This window comes from Vigna umbellata, chromosome 1 (assembly GCF_029865625.1).
Source record: "Vigna umbellata cultivar VRB3 chromosome 1, Vumbellata_1.0, whole genome shotgun sequence".
Classification (NCBI taxonomy): Eukaryota; Viridiplantae; Streptophyta; class Magnoliopsida; order Fabales; family Fabaceae; genus Vigna; species Vigna umbellata.
The window spans coordinates 15156489-15168076 of NC_142165.1; the positions used below are offsets into that span (position 1 = coordinate 15156489).

Below are 11588 nucleotides of genomic sequence, written 5' to 3' on the forward strand. Positions count from 1 at the left end.
ATGCACAGGAGGGTGGCGTAACCGGTTACAAGAGATTCGTAATCGGTTACGAAGGACTGAAGTTTTCCTCGCACATATGTAATCGGTTACGCAAAGGTGTAACCGGTTACAGGGCATGCTGCTTTGGTTGAACAAAGATCGCAGGAGCAGCTGGAAGCCATGGACGAGTTGTTTAGATGGCACCATGGAGTAGCTTCTCTTTTCTTCCCTTTCCAATAAACCTTACATATCAAACAACAAAATCCCCAACCCCTACCCTTTTTCCGTTTAAATATATCATCACCTTCAATGAAAATATCCTTGCTTCTTCAAACTTCTAAAACTATTATCTTTTCTTATAAAAGAAATAATTATAGATTTAAATAAAAATCCTTCCCTTTTTTAATGTTAATTTAATTTTAAAAGAAATATAAAATAAAACTGTGATTTCAAATTATCTATTGAAACAAAATCACAAGAAATGTTTTTTTTTAACACGTCTCTTTAAAACAAAAGGAATAGCATCCACAATAATCAAATGATGAAATCAATTCATTTAAATACTTTTCTATATAATTAAAACTAATTATTATAATTGATGAGCAGTTCCAAAAATTGAAAATTGATGTTATAATTAAAACTAATTATTATAATTGATAAGTAGTTCCAAAAATTGAAAATTGATGTTTTAATAGATGTTGTTTGCAAATTACTTCTAAGCATTATAATTTTTTTATTAAATTCATTTTACTTCTAAAAATTATAATTTTTTTAATAAATTCATTTTACTAAATTATAATTTTTTACTTTAAAAAAATTAATTTTAATTATTATTTTTAACTTTTTACTCTTTATAAACATTTTTACAATTAAATATAACATTAACAAATAACATTTTATATTACTAGGGACATTTTGATAATCTTTAATTTCTATCAATTAAACCAATTTTTTAAATCTGTCACATCAATCAAATCCTACACTAATTCTCACAAACTTTACTTCTAAATCTACTCTCAATTACTCACAAATCTACTCAAAAAAATAACAAAAAAATTATCCTCAAATCCACTTAAATTCATTCAAATCATCTCTCCCAAATTATCTCCCTCAAATCACTCCAAAAGAACAAACCTTAAAAGTTCAATCGACAAGGCAGTGGCGTCTTTTCACAATAGAGGGAACTGGAAGTTGGCGGCAATTAACAGCACTGCATTAAATATCCCTTTCGCGCTCCCATTTACACGTCACGCACCACCTCATAGCAACTCCTTTTCCTCTTTCTCTTCGAGTTTTCCTTTCTTTCTTCGTATTCATTACGCACTAATCACAACACCGTTCACCAATGGCGCTGCATGCTTAGTCTGTCTTTTTCCTTTTCGCAATTTTATTCGCGTTTCTTCTCGGCGTGCGGTTTCGTTGCAGCAATGGAGTTTAAGCGCCCAACAGCCGCACCGCTCAACTCCGCCATGACCTACGACGAGGCCTCCATGGAGCGCAGCAAAAGCTTCGTTAACGCCTTGCAAGTTTTCTCTCTCTTATCTGTTATTCTTCTCTTTTCTTTCCCTTTCTTGTTTTAATTTCAGATCTGTGTTGGTTTGGTTGACTTCACCAATGGCGATTAGGCTGCATTGCTAGTTTCTCTTTTTCCTTTTCGCAGGCGTTCTCAGAGTGCGTTTGTTCGGTTCCGTTGCAGCAATAGAGTTTGAGCACCCAACCGCCGCACCGCTCAACTCTGCCATGACCTACTACGAGGCCTCTTATCTTTTCTTTTTTCTTGCCGTTATTGTTTTAATTTCAGATCTATGTCTGTTTGGTTGACTTTGTTTTTGGCTTCCGGTTTCCTTCTCAATTAGGTTTGTTTTTGCTATTCTGGTTTAGTTAACGCAGGAAAAATCGCTCGCCGTGAGTGTCCATTGGTAATTGAGTAGTTATCAAAACTTGTTGGGAGTTAGCGTGTATCGAGTCAGTGATGCTTGACAATGACATAAGTCTAAGGATTCTTTTGTGTTGTGCGACAACTAGGGGATGGAACTATTAATAAAAGAATTAAGATGCTGTTGCAGAGAAAAGCTATTATGTCGGCTTGAAATTTGTTTTAGCTTTTTAGTTAAAAGTAAATGTTAATGTTGTCTTGATATGATATGCAGATTATGAAAGACATATGAAGGGGAAGATAACCCGAGAGATTTTGTTATTCCTCTTTGCCAAGGGAAACCCCTTCTTCTACTACAACTGTGAAAACAGGTTAGTAGCATCTAAAAAGAATACTTCCCCATCGATAGAAAATTATATTTATAAGTCCCTCTCTTCAACTCTCAAATTTTCCAAATAGACCTCTCTAACTACTCTTACCACCTCATTTACTAACTGGGTTTTCCAGTTACCAGTCACCCATTATCTCTGTAATACACCTTTAATATTGGAATCTCTTGGCGAGGTTCATAACGTATGATGTTTTCCAATGTGATACAAAAACATATAAAATTGGCCTTTATTTATGCTAATGCTAGATCATAATTCTAACTGAATAATGAATCATTGGGGTAAAGAAATATAGGGACTAATCTTGAGAGGTAACGTATGATATATTCAAATTAATTGTAAAATACAGTTGCTGCTATACTATTGAAATTTTGTCATGTATTCTAACACTCATCAACTTTCGCTGTGTGTTCTATTGTACTAACAATTTCCATTCAATTTTGTTTGGCTTTATTAAATTAATGTTAAAACACTTTCTGTGCTTTTATCAGGAAAAAAAAGTTATGATTACAAGTGCCAGTTATAATAACATCCAGTTTTTAATCATATGCATCTAGGTATGTATTCTTTCTTGTTTGTTTCAGACTGACAAGAATATTGGAAGCAGGAAAATATAAGAGAAAAGATGTCAGCTTGTCGGTAGTTATTCAACATTTTTCACCCCTATGATCCAGTAGCATACAGGTTTCATAAGATTTCAGTCCCAATGAAGTATCCATAGTATAGTGATTAAATGAGTACCGTAGTCACTAATGAACCTTGTAATTTAATTTCTTACTATCAGTTTATTTGTACAATATTCCTTTGATTGTTTCGGTGCTCTGATTCTTTTTGTTTACTAAATTCATACCGTGTATGGAGCAACCATTCTAATGTATGGATTATGATAAATAGATATTCATACAATAATTTTTAGCAGTATAGGACACTACTTTTTCCTCTGTATCTATCTCTATGATATCACAAATAACATGTAATACTTTTCTCTCCTTTCTCTTTTTCACTTCGTTGTACACATAGTATTTCTCTTTCTCTTATGATAAGAGTAATATCAAGGTTGAGAAATAAACATATATATCATATAATTATACAATTTTAATAGTTTAATACTGTTGATTTGTGCTGTGCTATCATTCTACATAATGAAAATTCTAGGTTTCACATTGATGCTTGTCTCGATCCTTTAAGTCCAACTGGTCAGAAGTTGTCTGGCATTCTAAGAGTTTTGTGGAAATACATTCAACACGGCATGAGGATTGTTCTGAATCCATTGGTTTGTTGATATCTCTAGTTCTATATCCACTTTTATTTTTTAAATATTTTGGTTTTGTTCTGCAGCTTATTCCTTCTTTAATGGTCTTCTCAGGCCTTTTGAATAAAAATAATATAAAAAAGAGAATTGTTATTATTTGTCTCTTTCTTTCACATGGAATTTGAGCATGCAAAAGCAAGTGTTGTTGGTCTGGTTAGTAAGGTGAGACCCCCTTGAATCTGGTTTTACTAAGGTCCAAGGCCATCTATTATTATGTTATGTTTGTGACCTTTTCGGTTGGCCTTTTGCATTTCTTTTTTTACCCAAACTGGTATTACAATTTTGCTTACTCCTTTATGCAATAAACATGCAAAAATAGCTATTTATTCTATGTTGGAAATTTGTTAGTTCGTAACTGTAACAACCTATTTAATTATATGAAATTTGGAAAATACAATTTGAATTAAGAGTATAATATTGTTCCTTTATTCCAATCATGGAGATAATACTATATACATATTACCCTTTGAAGACTTCACAGTCGTAGTTGTAGTGTCTTGGAAAGTGAGTTTAGCCTAAGCTTAACCTTAAGAAACTTAAACTTAGCAGCGTTGACTCTTCAATCAATGGCCCAAAAGCATTTATTGCTAACATACCATTATCTATGTTACTTAATATTAAAATTTGAACCAGTTTATACTTTTGATATATGAATTAGATGAATTGCCCAAGAAGGTTTCACAAACTGATTTTCCTTGACTTATTTGGTGCAACTTGGTGTTTATGAACATTTTGGCCTGAATTAATCATATCTTTCTGGGTGTTGAACAATGTGTTTCAAAATTGAAGTATTCTCCTTCTCGAGTTCATTTAACTGAATTTAATTATTTTTAAAACTGTATGAAGTTTTTTAATTTTTCATTATCTGAACTTATTGTATTCATGTTCCAATAGATCTTTTATTTCAGTTTAAGGAATAAAGGCACATTATTCAAAAAGAAAATCGTGAAGCTTGGTAGCAAAAAAGCACCTTGTGTACTTATTGTATAATCATCACAATTCATTAGGATTTACAATGCTATTATTAGTATTTTATTGTTTTCTTATAACTTGTTATTTTCACTCTATCTTTTACCTTCTAATCATATTCCTATCATTAATTTGAGTTTAGAAGACATAAAAGCTTTGAATTTTACTTCATAATTTCAGGTGGTACACTTTTTCTATTTGATAGAAAGGCTTTGAGGTACTTTAGAAAGTATGGATATAATTGGAGAAAGAAAAAGGATGGAAAGACTGTGAAAGAAGCTCATGAAAAGTTGAAGGTAATAATTTGGTTAAATTTTGTGTTTATAGTTTAATCAAATCTGTATAATTAGCTTATGCATAAGAGTAGTTAATTTTTGTGTTTATAGTTATTTTGGTTAATTTTTGTGTTTATAGTTAATTTCTCTTAAGCCACAGTGGTGTCTAGTGCAAAGTGGCCCTTACCCACTATGTGAGTTGCTGTGGCAGGATGATTTGGTACAGTGGCAGTTGCAGACCTAATAGCAGGCTGAACGTGGCCTTATCAGGTGCTATAATGTCACTGTTGATTCCATGATCCATATGAACAGAGAAATTAACGCTATTTGTTATTTAATTTCTGTGGAGGGAGGGATGCTATTCCCCAAGGCTCATGAGGTGTATGTATATATTTTGGGTTTATGGGTTGGATTCGAGCCAGTGGCCTGTGGCCAATTGCTTGAATGGGAAAGTGCTTGTGTTTGACCTAGTATTACGAGTCAAAAGTTGCATCTCTGCCTTACGTTGATATAAACACTCTTCGCTATATCATATCGTCCTTTTTTAAAAGATCTCAATCTATTTTCTTCATATTCTTTTTGAATTCAAGCAATATAGAAGAATAGGTGTTTTGTAGTCCAGATCTTTGCCTTGAGTGCATGAGTAACTTTTTCATAGATCTATTCTGGTTTATTTTTCCGGGTAACAAAAATATTGTAGTAAATATTGTAGTCCAGGTTCCTTTTCTGACGTGGATGTTATGTGCAACTTGTTCCTTCTCCTTCATTTCTCATCCCCTCTTCTTTGTCTAACATCTCTCGGGGTCGATGCTATGGTACTCCTTCCATTTCTTCTCTAAAGATAGTTTTTTTTCATACATTTGTCAACTCTTTATGTTTCTTTTCACATTTTCTTAGTTTCTTGTGTTTTCTTGAAATTTTATCTTTCTATTAACATTCTCTCACTCATTCTCTTTCGTACTCTATGATCATTACATGACATTAAAGTTTTATTCAATCATTACTTTTTCAAAGTTGTTTTTTGTTGGAAAATATTTTTTCTTGATTTTCTTTCTTTTTTTTTAGAATGATAGTTTTGAGAAAGAGATGCAAGAATGGGCAAAAGAATTTAATTTTTTTTTCTTGTTTCTTCACTTTTAATTGTCTTTTTATTTATTAATTTATTATTAAACTTTCTTTTAATTGTCTTCTAAATTTTCTCTTATGCAGGTATGGTACTTAGTACGTAATATTAGAGAGATGTTGGTTTGATTCAAGCTTACTTTGCTTTGTTAATTTCTTTCTTTTTAACATGTTTGGTTTTCTTATTGTAAATTGTAGATTTAGTTTTTGTTAAATATTTAAATCATTTTGCTGTTTCTTAGTTTTATGCAAAATATTCGTATGAATTTTTCAACTTTTTTTCTATTTTTAAACCCTCATAAACCCTAACTCCTAACCCCGAACCCTAAATCCCGTAAACCCCCTACACCCTCTATACACCCCCCTACACCCCCCCTAAACCCTCAACACTCAACCCTCAACCCTCAACCCCCTCAACCCTAACTCCTAACCCCTAAACCCTAACCCCAACCCTAAACCCCGAACCCCGACCCTGAACCGCGAACCCGAACCCAGAACCCAGAATCCAAAACCCTAAAAACCCTAAACCTAAAAAACCCAAAACCCCAAACCCTAAAAACCCTAAACCCTAAACCCCTAAACGATAAACCCCAAACCCTAACCCTAACTCCTAACTCCTAACCCCAAACCCAAAACCGAAAACCCAAAACCCAAAATCAAAAATCCTAAAAACCCAAAATCAAAAACCTTAAACCCTAAAAACCCTAAACCCAAACCCTAATCCTAAATCTTAAACCCAAAATCAAAAACCCTAAAAACCCAAAACCCTAAAAACCAAAACCCAAAATCAAAAACCCTAAACCCTAAAAAACTCTAAACCCTAAACCCTAAAAAAACCCGAAACCCCTAGCAAATCCCTAGCAGAACCGTGACAGAAACCTTAGCGGTCATAGCAAATCCCTAGAAGACCCCTAGTAGAGCCCTAGCAAAACCTTAACAACCCTAGCAGACCCCGACCCGAGACCCAAATCCTAAACCCTAATGAATCATCAATCTATAAACTAAAAGAATTCAGGTGAAGTATGAAAGTTGTGTGCACCTTTAATTTGGAGCGAAGATGGTTATGTATGCAATCAATAAAGTGAAAAGGGATCTCCTCAATTTGTCACGGCCTGTGAAAAACACCATGAATATGAAATAAGCATATGATAAAACTTAGATACACAGTTTGCCAAACATAGACACTTTCTCATCATGGAAAACTGCACAAATCACAATTTGAAAAAAAAACATTTTTCTACAACCAGATATAACTGTCACTTTGTAATTCACGTGTAAATTTCTCAATTCAACAAACTCTGAATCTCCAATCAAAGATACACTGTTCTAGGAGAAATTTTGAAAATCAAATGCTACCTCTGGGCACCCATCACCGACAATAATGCAAACATAAATATTGAAAATCAAAACCACAAATTTCGTGAGACTGAAAAACCTGACATCGCTCACATTTATAATTTAATATTAGGGAAAAAACCTCCGAAAAATTATAAGTACTAGATAAGTTTAACAATGACGAGAAGATACAGAAACATAACCAATAGACGCTCAGTAATCACCAACTTGCAGGCACGACCATTTCTTTTATGGTTTGCTTTGACAAAAGAAAAATATAACTCAATATACGACAGTACATGCTTAAATGTTGAATACAGCAAAAGAAACTACCATCTAATAAGAACCTCCGATACATCCCAAGTGGTTTATGTGAAACCTCTTAAAACAGCCATACACACCCCAGAGAAAATGCACTCCATTAAACACCCAAATGCATATCAGCAACAGGTCCCAAGCTAAGCAAGTACGACCATAAAAAAACTTACATGGATAAAACGTCTGGAAAACACAGCTCCATTGTTCTGCCTATTCAGATAAGACTTTCTTTCTTTCCAAGCTGATATGGAATGTGTTTCAAGCTCCTCCTCTGTCAGATTCGACCCATGATTTCCCCAGCTGAAAATAGGAAATTAAAAGTTTCAACAAGCTATGCAAACGTGCACACACAGACAAACTTAAGGGTATCTGTGCGAAAATTTAAGAATAATAAGTGATGCACAATAGCTGCAAAAGAACCAAAGCTATATATTCCACTGATTATTAATATGAAGAGTAATAAGTTATCAAACAATTGTTTCTTCTTACTAATAATGCTGGAAAACGAAAAATCATTACATTGAAGCATTAAGTGTGAGTTTGGAAAAAATTTAATATCATGGATTAGACCTTCTCCTTCCACGTTTAACATAAAAGATATAAATAAGCTACTTGTATCAGGTTTATTAGACATGGATTCCTCTGACAAGAAAACGTAAAAAAAAAATGCTAGAGGATTAATGCAGAAGCTCAGTACTGTTAACAGCACAAATCTTGTGATTTGGTTCATTTGAGATAGGATTGAGATAGATATTTTCTTTTCAGATGAAGATCTGCATACAGATTCCTTTTTATGAAAAGGGCCATGAATAAACAAGTATCAAAGGATGTATCTTGTTTCCTTTGTATAACTCAAAGGATAAACAAAGTATATTGAAGCAACAAAGGCAAAGTAATCTCAAAACTGCGCAATTCAAATGAGCAATTAATCATGCCTCATTAATTATTTCTGATACCCAGATCATATTATACTGCCCAAACTAATGTCAATATCAACATCTTTAAGAGTTAAAAACTTATTCACTGATTATTATCGTTGTGCATGTAAAATGTTAGAAATGGCACAATAGAATATTTCAATTTTTGGAGTAGAATTTTACACACCAATTCATCTTATTCATAACCAACATGAAATAATTTTAAAAATAACTAGTTATAGCAACAGGTCGGAGCTGGTTATGCAAATATGCAGAACAAATCAATTCATATATACACATCCAATGGCTCAACATTACTACCATTACTACCACTCCTACAGTTTAGTAATTTGGCCCTGCCACTAACTGATGACCAAGTGTCAAAACTGAACATATATCATTGGCAAGAAGTTTATTGCACAAGCCACATGTTCAGTCATACAAGTAGACTGTTTGATTAGAAAGGAAGAAACTACCAAAGCCTTCAAGAATAAAACTACATGTTTTTCAATAATTTTTCTTGTTTGCCTTTTCCTTTTGAAACCAGATTTTGTAACTTGTCATAACAAGTAGATATGTAATAGCCTTTCTTCACAGCATCACAAAACATCACATAAAAGATTGCAAAACTATAAAAAAAAATTAATTAATTGATTGATAATTAAATTAATGGCCAAAAAACCTAGAGTTGATTCATTTGCCACTCCATGAAAATCATTTCCATAAGCTTCAAAACTATTTAAGAAAATAGAGAATGAGAATTTAAAGTAAATAAATTTAACATGGATAAAATGAGTCATTCGACAAGTATTATTATACTTTTTTAATAAATAAACTAAAATTATTTTTTATACTTCAATTGATTGACATTATTCATCCACAATATTTTCTATTCAATTGAACCCTTTCCAGATGGAAACAAAATTCTAAAAGAACCCACGTTTTCAAGCATCACTTAACACGTGTTTATAACCATCTCCTATTCATCACTAATCCCTCGTTACAACCAACATCAATCCTCTCTGGCCTGAATATGCTAGTAAATATAGCCCAGTATCAACACATTCACAGGAACCCAACGGTTATGTAAAACTTAAAATAAGCCGGTCATCCTAATGGTACAATAAATTCACCTCAAACACAAACACCAAATAACAAGGAACCATTTCAAGTTTCCTTTCTACCTAACAGTTGTCTCAAACTAACAATAACCCAGTCGTCCTAAAGGTGACAGAAACCATAGCTAATGTAGAACAAATTTTCCAACACAAACACAAAACAACAAGGAACCATTTCACGTTCCCTTTCTACCCCGGTTGATAAGTAAATATTTATAATTACCATGTGAAGACAAAATCCCATTATTCACTCACAGAAATCAATACCAAAAACCTCGATATCAACCTTGAACAATAGTAGAATCCAATGAGTGGGGTCTTAAACTACATAAGTAATTGTCATCTTTCCCCGACAATTACTTTAAACCATAAACCTTAAACCCTAACATCTATCCCCTAAACCCTAACCCCTAACCCCTAACTCCTAACCCCTAAACCCTAAACCCTAAACCCTAACCCCTAACCCCTAACCCCTAACCCCTAAACCCTAACCCCCTAACCCCTAGACCCTAGACCCTAGACCCTAGACCCTAGACCCTAGACCCTAGACCCTAGACCCTAGACCCTAGACCCTAGACCCTAGACCCTAGACCCTAGACCCTAGACCCTAGACCCTAGACCCTAGACCCTAGACCCTAGACCCTAGACCCTAGACCCTAGACCCTAGACCCTAGACCCTAGACCCTAGAACCTAGACCCCACACCCCCGGATCCCGAACCCCTAAACCCTAAACCCTACACCCTAAATCCCGAAACCTCGAACCCCGAATCCCGAACCCAGAACCCAAACCCAAAACCCTAATCCCAAAACCCAAAACCCTAAACTCTAAACCCAAAGCCCAAAACCCAAAACCCAAAACCCTAAACCCAAAACCCAAAACCCAAAACCCAAAACCCAACACCCAAAACCCAAAACCCAAAACCCAAAACCCTAAACCCTAAAACCCTCACCCCCTAAAACCCTAACCCCCTAAACACCCTAAACCCTTTAAACCCTCAAAACCCTCAAAACCCTCAAAACCCAAAAACCCTGAAAACCCCAAACCCTAATATCCCCCTAAACCCTAAACCCAAAACCCAAAACCCAAAACCCCTAGACCCAAAACCCCCAGACCCTAAACCCCTAGACCCTAAACCCCAGACCCCCCAACCCCCAGACCCCCCAACCCCCAGACCCCCAGACCCCCCAACCCCCGGACCTCGACCCCCGATCCCCGAACCCCGAACCCCAAAGCCCTAAGCCCTAAGCCTTAAGCCCTAAGCCCTAAGCCATAAGCCTTAAGCCCTAAGCCCTAAGCCCTAAGCCCTTAACCCCAAAGCCCCCGACTCCCCGACCCCCCGACCCTCTGACCCCGAATCCCGAACCCGGAACCCGGAACCCCGAACCTCGAACCTCGAACCTCGGACCCCGAACCCCGAAGCCCCAAGCTCGAACCCCTGAACCCTTGAACCCCTGAACCCCTGAACCCCTGAAGCCTGACCCCCTGAACCATGACCCCCTGAACCCCTGAACCCTGACCCCCAAACCCCCAGACACCTGACCCCCCGACCCCGGACCCCGGACCCCGGAACCCGGAACCCGAAAACCCCGAAAACCCCGAAACTCCCGAAACCCCTAAAACCCCAACCCCCAACCCCTAAAACCCTAAACCCGAAACCCCCGAAATCCCTAAAACCCGAACCCCTAAAACCCTAAACCCTAACCCTCCCTAACCCGAACCCCGAACCCTAGACCCAAAACCCTAGACTCGAAACCCGAAACTCCGAAATTCCGAAACCCCGAAACCCCGAAACCCCGAAACCCCCTAAACCCTAAAACCCCAACCCCCAACCCCTAAAACCCTAAACCCAAAACCCTAAAACCTAACCCCTATCCCCCTAACCCTAAACCCGAACCCGAACCCGAACCCCGAACCCTAGACCCGAAAAACCCTAAAAACCCTAAACCCGTAAACCCTTAAACCCCTAACCCCGAACC

The 11588-nt window shown here is 36.1% G+C and overlaps 1 long non-coding RNA gene across 9 annotated transcripts; it reads left to right on the forward strand.

Moving 5' to 3' along the window:
- Positions 1-940: 940 nt before the first annotated feature.
- On the forward strand, positions 941-6158 carry LOC148204763 (uncharacterized). Of its 9 annotated transcripts, none has more exons than XR_015781696.1 (4): positions 941-1734; positions 2130-2226; positions 2736-4821; positions 4940-6158. It is a non-coding gene; the product is annotated as an uncharacterized LOC148204763 (long non-coding RNA). The 9 variants fall into 9 exon arrangements; XR_015781692.1 differs by having other exon boundaries at positions 945-2226; positions 2736-3718; positions 4706-4821; XR_015781694.1 differs by having other exon boundaries at positions 946-2226; positions 2736-3718; positions 4706-4821; positions 5012-6158.
- Positions 6159-11588: the final 5430 nt, after the last annotated feature.